This window comes from Chrysemys picta, chromosome 13, assembly GCF_011386835.1.
Source record: "Chrysemys picta bellii isolate R12L10 chromosome 13, ASM1138683v2, whole genome shotgun sequence".
NCBI lineage: Eukaryota > Metazoa > Chordata > Testudines > Emydidae > Chrysemys > Chrysemys picta.
In genome coordinates this window covers 30,300,162-30,316,795 of record NC_088803.1, presented here as the reverse complement: position 1 = coordinate 30,316,795, position 16,634 = coordinate 30,300,162, and positions in this window count along the sequence as shown.

The following is a 16,634-nucleotide window of genomic DNA, read 5'->3' as shown; positions in this document are numbered from 1 at the left end:
TGTTCCCGGAATTAATGGACCCATTAGCTCCCTTGACAATGCATAGAGACAGACCTCATTAATTCCCGACTCAATAAGCATTGACACGCTAAACACCGTTCGTGGGCTTGGGTTTGTCCCAGTGTGGGCTGTGAGTCCAGTGGTGAGAGAATGGGAAATCATTGGGCTGGAGCCTTTACTATCTTCCTGTTTTCTCTTGCTTGATGTGTCTGGATTTAAAAGTAGACAAGTCCAGGTTCTCGCTAGACTCTAGCATTGACTCCCAAATGGCCTAGGTAGCCAGCAGCCCACTTTATCAGCGTTCCTGCACCAAATTCATGCCCCCTTCCTCACTTCGTCCAGTCACACCTTCATGACCTTTGTCTTGACTATAGCAATTAGGTCTACCTGGGATTGATGATCAAAGCCCCTGTGAAGCCCCAGCTTGTGCAGAATGAAGCTACCAACTTTCTGAATGGGGTGAGTTGGTTGGAGTGTGTTACCTGAAGACCTCTTGATGCTAACTGGCAGAGAGCATAGGGATACAGGGATCCCATGGGTTCATCAGAAGGGGTCATGTGAGGTCTCTAATAAAAGCTTGTTACATGTTGGTCCTCTGAATCATTGCAAGATGTATGTATGGGTGGTGATTTTTGCACAGATGCATAAATCCTTAACTATGTTCTTAAAGCATGTAAGGTGACATGCCTTAGAGTTCCACCAGACAGGAAGTACAAAATATTTCTCTCTGGCTACATGCAAATGAAGTACTGTACACTTTCCAATGCAGGCCCATTTCCATACTAAGTCAAATGCTAATGCAGGGATGTGAAATCAATATGAAAGCAGCACACCGGAATAAACAAGACAACAGGGGGTTTATGCGGTTTGCAAACTAAAACTGGTTGGGGGGAATATTTCTAGGAGGTGCAGATGAACACAGAGTTATTCCTTCAGCCTGGGAGGACAAGCTGTCAGTGGGCTTGATCTTAGGAGAAGGGGTCTCAGCCAAATGTTGGGGAAAGAACTGAGGGATAGGGGAATACCTTGTTAGTTAAGCTTAGTCTCTAGAAAGCACGTTATGATTTTGTTTTATAGGTAACCATTTGTTTCTCATATCCTTACTCACTGTCACTTGAATTTCTGTTCTTTGATGATCAACTTATTCTTGTTTTCACTATAAATCGATCACAGTGCTGTGTGTTTGGCAAAGCTGTGTTTTAAGGGATAAATGCTAAACCAGCGTGTGCTGTTCCTTTGGGAGTGGCAGACCTGGTAATTCAGTGATGGTCCAGTGGATAAAGGGCTGGATGCTACAGAGAACACCTGGAGGACTCAGGGGTTGGTATGCGCCTGTCACTAACCTGTAGAGCGAGAGCAAGGCCTACAGAGAGTTCTGGAAGGCAGTGCCAGAGGCTGGTGGCTTCAGGGAGCTGATCTGCAGCAGGTACAGACGAGACTTCCTCGTACTAAGGGCAGGTGGTGGAGAGGCACCCCTAGGAAGTGTCACCGAGACCACCTCACATCCGCACTCTGCGCTGGTGCCGGCAGGCTGACCCGAGTTAGGAAAGCAAGGCATTCAGAGCTTAAAACAAGTGAAAACCCTTCACAGCCCCTGCATTACTAAGGTGTCAGGTCCCATATGGTTCTCGGCCTCTAAAGAGTGTTGCCAATGGATTGGTGCACAGTCCTTGAAGGACTGTTTCATTAGCGCGTATTCCATGGGGAGCCTGCCCAAGTTCCTGTCTGCCCTTTTAAATGGGATGTTTGAGTTGAGCTACGAGCAGGGGTGAAAGTAACTTAAAGGACTTACTGGTATGCCGGAGTCCTGAGCGGGGGTGTGGCCTCAACTGGAAGAGGTGGGGCCTTTCATGATTTAAAGGCTCTGGGGCTCCGGCTGTGGCTGGAAGCCCCAGGGCCTTTAAATCACCCTGGAGCTCCCAGCTGCAGAGGCGGTTGGGAGCCCCAGGGCTTAGGGGTGAATTTAAAGGGCCTGGGGATCTGGCTGCCGTGGAGCTCCGGGCCCTTTAAATCACCGTGGGAGCCTGGCTGCCACTATCCTGGGGCGGCAGGGCTCCGGCAGTGATTTAAAGGGCCCAGGGCTCCGGCCGCTGAGGGGAGACCCGGGCCCTTTAAAGCACTGCTGGAGCTTCGGCAGCGGGGCTCGGGCGGCGCTTTAAAGGGCCTGGGGCTCCCCACAGCGGCTGGACCAAACCAGCTTACTTTCACCTCTGGCTACGAGTCTGTTTATTTCTGTAATGTAACAGCGTCCACGTGCTTCGTAGAGAGCAGGAGGGGTGCGTGTCCACGGAGGTCTGTGACTTACATTTAATTGGTACCTAATTTAAAGCTGGGTCTAAGGGGTACTGTTTCCATGGGGTTTAACCAGCTAGCAGAGTTCTCTGGCTCCAGCATGGACCCACGGCGTGCGATTCTTGCATGTAACCCCGGAGGCGGTTCAAGCCAGGGTCCTTCTCGTTCAGTGACAGAAGCTCCCAAGCTGAGCTTGTTTTAACTAGAGTTGCAAGGTCAAAGTCTGTGAGGGTGAGACAGATTACACTTCCCCATGCTCCAGGAGGGCTGGCAGGTATTGGTGCTTGCCATTGTCCCTCTGGAGTCTCTGGGACCGGCAGCTCTAGTTTATGCCTAGGTTTCCATAGGAGGCGGCTGAGATGTGTTGAATCCAATACCTCACCTGACTGTCTTGCCCACACCCGCTTTCTGGCTGGCCCCGCCCACTCTGGAGTTGTCCTAGTCCATCCTTCCTGGGTTCTCTTGCACAAGTGAGCATGAGGCCACTTTTGCATCGCTGCAATCTCCTCCCTAGAGGAATATCTATCTTGGGGCCTGTCTGTACTAGCATAGAGTAAAACATGGATGAATCCAAGCCTGCAGTGTGTCCCTGCCGATTGATGTAATCAAGAGTGTTACAGGACTAACAATGGCGTGTCTGGTTTTGAAGAGGCAAATGAAGAAGTCCCTGTGGGGATGGGTTTGCTGCATTTCCAGTAGAGAATGTTCCCAATGACTCTGCCCCTAAACTTGCTGCTGGAAGAAGCAATCAGCTTTTACTAAATCGCTGAGGCTAGCCCAAGCATGCTGGGAATATGAAAATTGCATGTGCCTATTGCCTTTTAGTGAGGCTGGGAGAATCTCTTCAAAAGGTTTATTTCCCAGGAGCGGGGGAGAGAGAAATCTGGTCCATGCCCCACTGAGCGATCAGGAAGCAAAAGTGTTTTGAAGCCAGCCTGATGCTGTCCCAGGCTCAGAGGATCCATCACAGAATCTGGAAGGCCTGCTGGGAACTGCACTTAAAGCAGGGTCCTGTGGCACAGTGCTGAATATGCCACTGCTCTGTTCACAAAAGCACTGCCACAACGGGACTAGCTGAGCTGAGCTGCTGCTGGCAATGGTGGGGAATTAGGGAGAGAAAAGACCAATATAAACAATACCTGACTGTCTACAGCTTGGTTGCTATGGGCAACAACTAGAACACCAATCTGTCCCTGGACACCCTTCCATCCTGATCCATCTCCATAGGCATCAGTTCAATGAAACTGACTGGCAGAAACGTTACAACTAATACAAAGGAAATGCTTTTTAATGCAGCACACAATTCATCTGTGGAACTCATTACCGCAAGAGGACAAAAGTTAGTAGGGTTCAAAAAAGGGTTAAACATGTATGTGCTTCTGCCAGGTGTCAATCGCAGTAACAAGGGCCAGGCTCTCGGTCGGGTCTAGAGGTCCCTTTCTGTAAGGAACACAATGGTTACCTTGCCCCCTACTCATATTTTCAGTTCTAGGAACTAAAATCTAAATACACTGCTCCCTGTTGCTGTTTTTCTTCCCCTCATGTGAGTGCAGGCAGAAGCCTTGAGAACACAAACTAATTAACCCCCCTCCCCATACATACTAGAATACCTGGCTCCCAGCCAAAGTCCAACCCCTCCTCACTCACCTGGGCATAGGATGTGCCCCAGCCTCCTGACATTGGCAGGGGTAGAGTGGGTGGAGCCAGTGCGGTTGTCTCTTATCCTCACTTGTTAGCTCCTATCTACTTCACTACCATCACTGTACCGAGTCAGCCTGGATACAGGGCTATTAATGCCCATCTGGTTGGCTTCTACCCCTCCACCAGGCCACCTTGTATCTGCTTCCCCCACTGAGTCCAAGGCACTTAACTAGCTTCTCCCTCCCCTAAGGTAAGATATGAATCCCTGCTTGTGTTCTCTCCTGCCTTCCTGTCCGTCTGGGCCTGACTACCCAATCTAGACTTTCAGATCAAGGTGACCCACTTTCTCCAGTAAGTAACCCCCAGGAATTCTCACACTTGCACCCCCTTTCATACAGCGGCAGGGCCAGATTTCTAAAGGTACCTAATGGTGTTTAAAGGTCTAAAGGTGTTTAAGTGCCTACCACCTATGCTTCCAATGGGTGTTAGGCCTAGGTGTTTGAAAGTCTTGCCCATAGTCCATAGAACACAGTTAATGAGTGTGGAAGGTGGGGAAACTCCAACTGGTAAAGTTTTGGGCACTTCCTAGAACATGTGCAAAGTACAGCTGTGAGCAAGTAGGAAGCCTCTTAGTTTTCCCTTTTACCTATGGTGGGGGGAGCCAGAGAGTTGTGTATGCAAATTAATCTGGGTTGGAACACACTCTTAAATCTCCCTATGTACCTATAAAGGGAGCCAAAGAGCTTCCAGTCGTACAAGCCTGCTAGCCCTAGGGCAAACACATGGATAATGTTGTGACCAGGGCTACACTAAAAAGTTAGGTCAATCTAACCCCCACCGTAGGCAGCACTAAATCGATGGAAGAATTCTTCCATCACCCTACCTCTCGGGAAGGCAGATTACCCACACTGACAGAAGAACCCCTCCCATCAGCGAAGGTAGTGTCTACGCCAGGGGTAGGCAACCTATGGCACGCGTGCCAAAGGCGGCACGCAAGCTGATTTTCAGTGGCATTCACACTGCCCTGGTCCTATCCACCGGTCCGGGGGGCTCTGCATTTTAATTTAATTTTAAATGAAGCTTCTTAAACATTTTAAAAACCTTATTTACTTTACATACAATAATAGTTTTAGTTAAATATTATAGACTTATAGAAAGAGACCTTCTAAAAATGTTAAAATGTATGACTGGCACGCGAAACCTTAAATTAGAGTGAATAAATGAAGATTCAGCACAGCACTTCTGAAAGGTTGCCGACCCCTGGTCTACGCTGAAGCACTACAATGGCCGTTTGTAGCATTTCAATGGGAGACAAGCCCACGTGTTGGTGAAAAAGGCTATGCCTCGGGGCAGAAGCCAAGGGCTGTAGGGAAATTTCCCTCTTGGCAGGTTATTTGACAAAGTATCCACTACAAGGCTTCTGCACCTTCTTGTGAAGCAGCTGGCCCTGGCTGGGGGTGGATTAGATGGAGCACTGGTCTGGAAGGTCCTATTGTGGTGGTGTACAATCTCTCAGACACAGAAGAAAAACCAGCCCTACCAAACTGGCAGCCGCTGGAGCTTTCTTCTTCTGGCCTTGCCCTGAATGGAAATCCCAGTGGGATTTCACACCTTTCAGCAATGACAGCACTTGAACTTCTTGCTTTAATCTGCCTGCACTGACCTTGGTGCTTCCTTGTCATTTTCTTTTCAGACTGGACACTCGCTAAGTGGATTTCATGAAAGCTTCGCTGGCGTTTTCTCCCTTCCCTTTCCAATTGCTGAGTGACAGATCTATCATGTATCCCAGCTCTCAGGGCTGTGCTTTTTCTCCTCCCCCTCCCCCCTACAAATATGTAAACTCAGTGATGAGCTGCCAAAATATTAACAACTGGTTCCCTCCTCCTCACCCCATGAGGGGGTCGTGCTCCTCCCCCACCTCCCGGGACCCCAGCCCCATCCAACCCCCCACATTCCTTGACACCCCACCCCCAGAACCCCTGCCCCATCCACCCCCCTTCCTTGTCCCCTAACTGCCCCCTGCCACCCCATCCAACCACTCCTCTCATTCCTGATGGCCCCCCGGGACTCCTGCCCCATCCAACCACCCCTTCTCTCTGTCCTGACTGCCCCTGGAATCCCTGCCCCTGACTGCCTCCCACCGCCCCATCCAACCCCTGCTCCTTCCCGACTGCCCCCCCAGGACCCTTGCCCCCATTCAATCCCCCTGTTCCCTGCCCTCTGACCGCCCCGAGTCCCAACCCTAATCCACCCCCCCCCGCCCTCTATCCAACACCCCCTTCCCTGCTCCCCTTACCGCGCTGCCTGGAGATGGGGGCTGCGCCGCCCGGAGCCGCGGGCCGGGCCGGAGTCAAGGCCCGGGCCGGAGCCGCTGGCCGGCCTGAAATCGGGGCCGGGGCCGGGGCCCGGGCTGGAGCCGCTGGCTGGGCCAAAGTCAGGGCCGGGGGCCAGCCCAGAGCTGCGCCGGTCGGAGTCAGGACCGGAGCTGCGCGGCGCCTGGAGCCATCCTCGCGCCCCCCCGCCCCAGCTCACCTATAGGAAACTACTGCTTCCTTGTCAGCCCTCCCAGGCTTCCCGGGCTAACAGCTGATTTGCGGGAAGCCGGGAGGGGGAGCCGGAGCAAGGTGAGCTAGGGCCGGGGGCAGGGCAGGGAGCTGCTGGAGCTTTTTTAGAACCGGTTCTAAAAGGGCTTCTAAATTTAACAACCGGTTCCAGCTCACCACTGTGTACACTACTTATCTGACCCCATCACTACAGTACCTGAGCACCTCACAATCGCTAATGTATTTATTCTCACAACACCCTGGTGCGTTGAGGAAGCGCTACTGTCCCCATCCTACGGACAGGGCGCTAAAGCACAGCAAGGCTAAGTGACTCGCCCAAGGTCCCACCGGAATCTGTGGCAAAGCAGGGTAGTGAATCTAGGTCTCTGGGTGCTAGATTAGTGGCCTAACTACTACACTAGATTAGTGGCCAAATTTACTGATCCTCCCAGCCGCATACAATAATCTTCAGAAGTGCAAGAGCCACAAGACAAACACAACCTGCCCCACAGGGCGGCGCCTGCCTGGGTGTGGGGCTGAAGCCCTGAGACCCCCCTCCTTGCAGGGCAGAAGTCCCTATCCCCCACCACCCCACAGCAGGGCAGAAGCCCTGAGCGTGTCCCGCCCCAGTCTGGTAGATAGAGAATGGGGGGGGGGGGGGGGCCATGGGGAGCTCTGCGAGCCACACTTGAACTGTAAAGAAGCTACATGCAGCTCACAAACTGCGCTCTGCACATCCCACCTCATTCCAGAGGGACTTTCAGGTGTAGACAAACCCTTCAGGACGTATGGTGAACCCCATTCAGGAGCCATCACTTGCGTGTGTGGTCCCAGGGATTGTGCTGCTGAGTAGTGAGAGTAAGGGAATGGCAATCTAGCCCTAATTCTGTGAGGGCCTGAGCCTGCAAACGCTCCAGCACTAATTCTTATTGACATTTAGGGTATGTCTACACAATGGCCATGTCTACACTGGCAAACTTACAGCAGCACAGCTGTGCCACTGTAAGATCGCTCGTGTAGCTGCTCCATACCGATGAGAGACAGAGAGAGCTCTACCATTGACAACATAAAACTACCTAAATGCGCGGCAGTAGCTGTATCGGCAGGTGAAGCTCTCCCGCCAGCACGGCACTGTGCACACAAGGGCTTAGGCCGGCAAAATTTATATTGCTCGGTGTGTGTGTGTGTGCTATTCACACTCCTGAGCGACAGATGTTTTGCCAGCATAAGTGACAGTGTAGAGACCATAGAGGCATAGTGTGGTAGTGCAGACGCAGCCAGAACGGTATTTCCCATTGGTGTGAGAACATCACCTCACCATATGAAATTAGCTACATTGCTGAGGGCCCTCTTCCTTCACCATAGCTGCATCTACACTGGGGGTGTGAGAAATGAAGAGGGAGGTAGCTCCCTTTAATGGACACCCAGCCAGCCTGTTAGCTACAAAATCCCTGTTAGTAGCTGTTCTCTACTTGCTTTACCTGTAAAGGGTTAAAAAAGCCCATAGGTAAAAGGAAGGGAGTTGGCATCTGACCAAAAGAGCAATGGGAAGGCTAGAACTTTTTTAAATTGACTTTCCCTTGGTCAGTCTGTCTGTTGCTCTCTGGAGAGAGGAGACACAGCAGCAATGCTGTCAGAAGCTTTAAATCAGGTATGAAAAATCATCAAATCATACATTGAAACTACTTATCTAAAATCCCAGATATGTAAGTAGAGCAGGGAATGTCTAGGAAGATGTGATTAGGTTTATCTCTTTTATTTCTTTATGGCTTGTGGACTCCTCTGTACTAACCCCAGGTGTTTTTGTTCTGCTTGTAACCTTTAAGCTGGATGTTAACCATTCTTGATGCTTTAATTATTATATTTGCTCTTTTTTAAATCTAGCAATAGCCTATGTTCCAGATGTATTTTTTAAAATAAAAGTTATCCTTTTAAAGAACAAGATTGGGTTTTTGTGTTCTAAGAGGTTTGTGCATATGTTGTTTAATTAGCTGGTGGCAACAGCTGATTTCCTTTGTTTTCTTTCTCCGCTCTTCCCTGGCGGGTGGGAGGGGGACAAAAGGGCTTGAGGGTACCCCACAGGGAGGAATTCCCAAGTGCGCCTTCCTGGGTTAAAAGGGTTTTTTTGCACTTGGGCGATGGCAGCAGTTACCCATCCAAGGTCAGAGAGAAGCTGTAACCATGGGAGTTTAATACAAGCTTGGAGTGGCCAGTATTAATTTTTAGAATCCTTGCGGGCCCCCACCTTCTGTAGTCAAAGTGCCTGACTGGGGAATTAGCTCAACAGGGGTTAGGTTGGCACGGCTATGCTGGGCAGGAGCATGACATTTTTCACACCCTATACTAACATACAGTGCACTGCTGTACGTCTTTAGTGTAGAGCAAGCATTAGCAGCTGTTTTTTCTTCACGCTGATGGCTTGTGAAGGGGGCCTGCTTTGGTTTACGAGAACTCTTGATACCTGTGGTGACTTCATGGCATGCTGACCCCCAGCAGCAGAATGCAGATAGCGTGGGATAGCAATGGGCGGGCTACTTTACCGGATATGGAAAGTATATCAATTTAATGCCAACTGAGACACTGTTGTTCCAGTTAGAAAGCAGGGCAGCTATATCTTCTTCATTCTGGCAGCATCAAGGGGCCTGAAAGCTGGGGTGAACGCTTCTCCCACCAGTCCCCTCTTCTCCACTGACTGGGAGCCCTCTCTCCTAGTGGGTACAGGCATAGGGCTGGCTCTAGAAGAGGGGGCAGGGCTGAAGAGCCTATAGCTGGGGTTCCCTCTGGAAATTTGAGTCTATCGGACTTGAAGTTCCTATCTGTCCTGGAAGGGTGGGTTTATTTGACCTGCAGCGGAGTCCAAGTGCTTGTATCCTAGTGGAGGTGCTGAGATGTGCTGAGCTCTCTCCTCCAGTACCGCACCAAGCAGGGGCAGGATGGGACAGCCACCCATCTGCTGGAGGAGAAGCAGAAACCACCCGAATGCCACCTCCTCGAATGGCCAGAGTAGAGAGGATGGTGTTGACATCAGCCGTTTCCCCGGCGTTGGATAGCCGTGGTCTCTAGCCACTCAGGCCCAGACCCTGCGAGTCATTTATTCTTTGAACTTCCAGGGAAATCTGTGTCTGATTGGTGCCTGAATCCCTTTGAGGATCTGGGTCTAAGTACCTCTGTGCTGCAGTGTGACACATACCTCCCTTTCTCCCACTCCCTCCGGCTCCTGAGAGAGCAGAGTGGCTAGGGCGTGCACCAGTTGCCTAAGTGGGTTTCGAAATGAAATGGGGGCATTCAGAAGAGGTCCAAGAAGCAGATGTCAGCTCAAGTCAGCGTTCTGACACGACGAACCTGAAGGGCAAATAGCAGCCCTGCAATAATTAATGTAGCACTTCAATGGCTGTCACTAACCGGGAAACAGAGAAATCAGCAGTTGCAGGTCACTCTGACTCTCCAGCTGAGGATGAGTCTGTGACTTTTCGGATGAATAGGGAATGAGGTTTAGTGGATGGGCCTGAGGGCAGGGGAGTCTGGACTCCTGGTTTCTGCTCCTCGCTCTACAATGTGGCCTGTGGCCAGGCTCATCCATAATATGATTCTTTCTGGCCTTAAAAACTCTGCTGCGGTTGGAGCCACAGCAGCCCCAGAGTAACCGCTTGATATTTTACCAATCTGAGAATCCAAAGTAGGGTTACCATACGTCCTCTTTTTCCCGGACATGTCCGGCTTTTCGGCACTCAAACCCCCGTCCGGGGGGAATTGCCAAAAAGCCGAACATGTCCGGGAAAATGGCGGCTCTGCTCCTCCCCGACTCTTCGGCTCTGTTTAAGAGCCGAGCTGCCCGAGCGCTGCCGGCCGGGCACTTCCCCTCCCGGGCTCCGGCGGCGCAGGGTCCGGAGGCATGGGGGCTGCCCGAAGCCGGTAGCGCTGGGGCAGCTCGGCTCTTAAACAGAGCCGAAGAGTCAGGGGAGGAGCAGAGCCTCCAGCCGCAGCGGCTCTGCTCCTCCCCGACTCTTTGGCTCTGTTTAAGAGCCGGGCTGCCCGAGCGCTACCAGCTTCGGGCAGCCCCTATGCCTCCAGGCCCTGCGCCGCCGGAGCCCGGGATGGGAAGTGCCCGGCTGGGGGCGCAGGGTCCGGAGGCAAGGGGGCTGCCCGAAGCCCAAGCGCTACCGGCTTCACGGTTTGCCGGGCAGCCTCCAGACCCTGCGCCCCCGGCTGGGCGCTTCCCCTCCCGGGCTCCAGCTGCGCTGGGGAAGCGCCGGCCGGGGGCGCAGGGTCTGGGGGCTGCCCGGCAAACCGTGAAGCCGGTAGCGCTCAGGCAGCCCTTTCCGCGTGGCTGGGAGTGGGAGGGAGGAGGGGCCGGGGAAGGGGCGGGGCTGGGCGGGGCTGGGGTGGGGAAATGGGCGGGGCCAGGGCCCATGGAGGGTCCTCTTTTTTTATTTGCTAGATATGGTAACCCTAATCCAAAATCTAAACTGTCTGTGAACAACGAATAGGCCAGATCCTGACTTCCTTGTTTGGATCCTGACTCTGCCACCCTTACTGACGTGGAGTAACACCTAGCTCTGTGAGCTAGCCCATTGAAATCATCCCCACACAAAGCGGCCCTGGGGTGGGAGGTTCAAGTGCTGGCCCTATTCACGGCAGGAAGTGCTACCCAGCCTCAGTAAGGGGAGCAGTGTGAGATCCTTAGTGTTTACTCCGTATTTACTCAGGCGAACTCCCAGTGACTCCAGGGGCAGCTTTGCCTCAGTGAGCACTTCCGGGAACAGGCTAATAAATACAAGCTGTACACAGGCTGAGATCTCAAGGACTCTCTTGGGGTGTGAAGCGCGGTAGCGGCCCATAAACTCCTTGTTGGACTCAAACAGATATAATCTGTCGTCATTTTTAATCTCTGCACTTTATCACCCTGGCTCAGCGGTGGTGAAATGCTAAATCCCAGGGAGAGGAGAGGAGAGAAGAGAAAGTCGGTCTTAGATTAGAATGGCGCACAAACCCAGGAGGACGAAGGGAAGGAAAGCATATCTAGGAAGCTGAGAGATGAGACCCTCTGAGCATTTCTTGCGTTCAGAGGTGTTGATTGAGCAAGGAGCTGCTAAGCAGAGATAAATGGAAATGAGGCTGAGTTAGAAAAGGAGCGTCTCTTGCAGCCAATTCTTCCATTAAATTGCTTTGAACTTCTTTCCTTCCCCTGACTGCAGAGAGCTCCTGAAAAGGCATAATTAGCACCTTTTGTTTTTCCAACCTCTACTTAAAATAAAGAATAGATTGATAAATATTTATGGTGCAGTGGTGCTTTTCAGAGATGGTCCCAGGTGTCTCTCGAGGAAATGTACAGAAGGAAGAAAGGACCTTGTGGAGTTCTTCTACAAGAACAGATTCTGAGCTGTTGAAGTCAGTGCTGGAGTCACTCCAGATTGATGGCAGTGTAACTGAGAGTGGAGTTGAGTCAGGGGAAGGGGTGGGGGGGAGATGAATGGAGACCATTTGTGTCGTGTGACTGTCTCTGGGACTAACCTGGAATCTGGGCAGGGCATCTGAGTGCCACCTGGGGTTCAACCAATGAATATACAGGACAAATATCTTGACATTGGCAGCTGAATTGTACTTACAAATCTATTTGCACTCCTGCACGTACAAGTAACTCCATATGCAGACCTGCCCTGGCTGTATATCCACATGCATATTGGGCAGCGCAGCTTAGGCACCAGTGTTGGGAAACATGGCTAGCTCTGCTGTAACTGTTTGTGCACAATCCTGCATGTCCCCTCATGCAAAAACCCACCAAAACACACTATAATGATCACATGCATATGTAGATAGCCATTAACACACTTGCACAAAGATACTCATGCATGTACGTATGTACCTAGAATTGGTGCAGCAAACTTGCATACTTACCAATCATACAGGGCTAAACCCTGCTCAGTTACATCAGAATAAACCTGGACTATTCTAATGAGGTCTAACCTGGTTCCATTGAAATCAATGGGAGTTTATACGAGCATCTTCAGTGGGATGAGGATTTGGCCCTTACACTGAATTTACACCAGTGTAATTGAGAGCAGTATTTGGCCTATACTGTACATTCACTTATGCAGAGAACTCTCCGCCAACACCAGTTCAGACACACTGAGCCAGGTTCTGCTCTCTGTTACACTGATGTAATAAATCAGGAGTAACTGTGTTGGAGTTGGTTGAATTACTCTGGAATTACGCTGTATGAGCCAGATCTTCAACTAGTGCAAATTGGCATAGCTCCATTGACTTGAACAGAGCTACTCTGATTCACACCCGCATCTGGCTTATAAGTGAAGTGAAAAACTACCCCCCCATCCTCGGCAAGATCACCCTACAAATACAACCACCACCACCAGCAAATCCACACATCTATGCTACACCCATCTGCTGCAAACTAATATCCAGGGATGCCAGCACACCCTCGGAGCATGACCACAAACACACGCCTACTCATGCAACCCATCTCTCACATGTACTGCAAACATTCCTAGGCATGCTCTCCTGAAGGTCATAGACAGCCATACAGGTGTGCACTGTATGCACACACTAGTGTGTTCATCCAAGCGCACGTGCACACACAATTACTTGTGTTTGTATGGCTGGGGAAATATGTTCTGTGCTGGGAACAGTGCCCGCGTGCGTATATAACACTACGCATACAGTTTTCATCTGGGTGTTGCAGGCGTCTGCTGTGATATAACTGTAGGGCTGAGCAGTGTCTATTGCTGATCAGTATTTTAGGCTGGAATTTTTTAAAGGAGTTAGACTCCAGATTCAGACACTCAACTCCTTTAGGTGCCTAAATCCCAGCTGCACTGCATGTGGATGGTTGCGTTAGTTACCTGGTCACTGCTTCATACTGTGGCGTGCATAATCTAACTGGAATGCCGGCGTCTGACTCTAAAACAACAAACCCACCCACTCCTGCAGTTGATCGCTGTAGCTCCACAGGGCTGGCTTGGTGCTAATTATACAGTGTGGCTCACATTGGCTACAGAGCCACGGCTTTTTTCAAAAGATTCATTTAACAACTCTGATCACCAAAAACGTTAACGCAGGCAGTGAGTTTAAAATAAATCCACACCCACGGGAAAGGCTGATACACAGTACACCCAGAGCAGTCAAATCCATGCAACTACATACGCACTTGCTCTGGGCAAGAAGGTCCAGTTAGTGAATAGCCACAGTGAGATGGACAGAGCTGCATTTGTTCTGGCAAACCAGGAGCCTTGTTTCCTCAAATAAATCCCTAACTGCCCTAGATCAATGAGTGCAGGGCAGTAAAGGACAGCCCACACCTGATCTAAAAGGCTATCACTCCATTTGACTGACAGCCCACTGCACCAGCCCAGTGAAGGAAGGTATCTGCAGGGCATTGTAGCAGCAGTACATACCCTCGGATATGGGATGGGGGATAGGCTCGGTGGTGGTTAGGTGGAGGAAGGCCAAATTCACCATTGGTGAAAACAGGTGCTGCTCCTTTGGCTCTCTCCCACCTGGGTCCTGCAGTGCGGCTCCAATGTGGTGACTCCTATGGGCTTCCTCTGTGCAGGGGCCAGAGCAGCTGTGAGAATGGCTTTAGTGGAGTCTGTACCATGGAGCAGCTTTCCCCTTCTCGGCAAGCCAGGTTGTGCAAAGCTTTGAGGGGCTGATCTCTTTGATCTTGGTGTCAGTCAGGAGTAACGGCAGTGAATTCAGTGAGTTATGCTGGTGTAAAACCAGAGTAAATAGGAGGATAATCCAGCCCTCATCTGCCAGTCCTTGGATCCTGGCTTGCCCACCTACCACTGTACCTGTCCTGTTAGACGCACTCAGCCTCATTGCATCCCACACAAACTCCCTCTGAGAACTGACCTGGGGGGGCTGTTGCACCTTTTTGCACCTTTACGTTTGCACTGGGGCCCCAGCTCAACCACTCACCTGCTCATGTGCACAGCCTGAAACACACGAATAGTCCCATTGACACCAAGGGGGCGTCACGCGGGCTGCCAGCCCCCTGCGTGCCTGAGCGCTCTGATGGACTGGAGCCGGCTGCGTCAGTGCATGTTGGTTAAGGGTACCAGTGGTGAGATGCTGTAATGGGGTCGGGTGTGGGGGGGTGGAGGTGGAAGGCTGAAGCATCATCCTATTCAGTGACTTTTCTTACCTTTTTTCCATTGCTATTGGAACCCGTTCCTGGTCGGGAAAACACAGGTGAAGGAGCACCAAGTTCCCTCACAGCTCCTCTGCGTCAGCCATGACCCCAGCTTTAGCAGGGTGAACAGAGCAGCTGTCCCCGATTCCAGTCTCATGGCAGCTGTGATTCTTACACCAGATTCTGGTTCTTCTCGGCCACAGGCTGTGTGTTTGCCACATCTTTCAAGCAGCTCTTAGAGAAGCTGGGCAAGAAAATGTTTCCCCAGGGCAGGGTGGAGGGGGTCACCATTTTCGGCTCCGTAGTTTAACAAACATGGAAATCGTTTACATGTTGTTTGCTTTTCGTATAACAGCAGCCCCAGGAGGCCACAGCTGAGGCCAGGGCCCCATTGTGCTAGGCGCTCTACATGCGCCTGAAGAGCTTACGGTCCAAGCAGCCAAGAGAAAGGGTGAGAGGGGAAGTAACTTACCCCAGGGCCCAGTCAAAGCCCAGCTGTCCTGACTCCCAGGTCAGTGCTCTGTCACTGACCATGCTATACAAAGCTATTAATTTATCCTATTTCTAGTAACTGATCAAAGCCTGTCGTGCCAGAAAACAGCCCCCCGCCTAGAGATGAGACGGGATGGGACTCCCCCTCTCTCCTGACGCAGGCTAATTTAAAGCATGCCAGAGTCCTGGTCATTTCCCCTTCAGTCAGAGCTTGCTGTTTTATTGCATTTTCTCTCTTTCCACAAGATGTTCCCCTTCCCTGTAGTCCTGTCCCCGCTCCCTCACCCTTTCTGTTCTTCTGTCATCTCAACGGCCTTCCCAGCCTGTCTATAGCTGCTATGAACCCACCCAGAATTCCTGAACCTGTCAAAAACTTTGCAGAACTGTTAGAAAAAATAAAGTGGGTGTGGGATTTATTTGTAATCTCGTTGGTTTCACCTCTCTGCACAGTCACAACAGAGTCCCAGCCAGCCTCCTCCAGTTCCATCAGCTGAAACTTATCTCACCTGGCAGAGGCTGCTCCTAGACTTGTTCATGTCAGGCTGATGGACAGGCCTCTAATTTTCCTCTTCCTGCAAACACGCTGGGAGAGTGAGGCAGTCTGCCAAAAGAGGCAGCGTGGTGCAGTGGCTAGTGAACTGGCCTGCGGCTCAGGAAACTTGGATTCTAGTCCCAGTTCTGCCACTAGTCTGCTGGGTGACCTGATGGCTCTATGCCTCAGTTTCCCCTCCCAAACTTTATCTGGTTATGTCTGGTCTACACACACCTTTGTATCAGTTTAACCACGTGGCTTTGGTAAAACCATCACGGTCTTATCTAGTGATGCTAGTACAACCCCTAGTGCAGACACAGTTATACCAGTATAAAGCTGCCTTGTATCAGTGCAGTTGGTCCTGCTTTGAGCAGGGGGTTGGACTAGATGACCTCTTGAGGTCCCTTCCAACTCTGATATTCTATGATACTTCTCTCCCCTCCCTTGCCTGGCTCGCTTAGTTAGACTGGAAGCTGTTTGGAAAAGGAGCTATCTCTGACCCTCTCTGAACAGCATCTAGCATAAAGGTCCCTGATCCTGGTTGGGGCCTCTTGGTGCTACTGCAAGATCAACCTCCTCCTCCTCAGTGGCAACCTCTGCAGGACACAATTAGAACTGACCTGAACCTTCTCCACGTCTCCACTGAGATCTCTCTGACCCAGGGAGAAGTTCCTGCTCACAGTTCTGAAGACATTCTTTCAAGTTTGCCTTGCGTCTGGCTTCTCTGGATCTGCCCAGACCAGAGGCAGATCTACTATCGTCCCCTGAGGAACCCTTTTCTGATGAGATCACCAGCCTGATTTTGCAGACCCAAAGGGTCTGGATAATTCAGAGTAAGGAGCAAACATTTGGGATCTTACACGGTTTGAACTTCCCAACCTCCCTTCTTTGCAATGGACGAGCCCATTGCTCCCACGACAAGCCCAACAACATCCTATATATTTGCATCATGCTTCACAGCCTACCAACAACACATTTTCCTGAC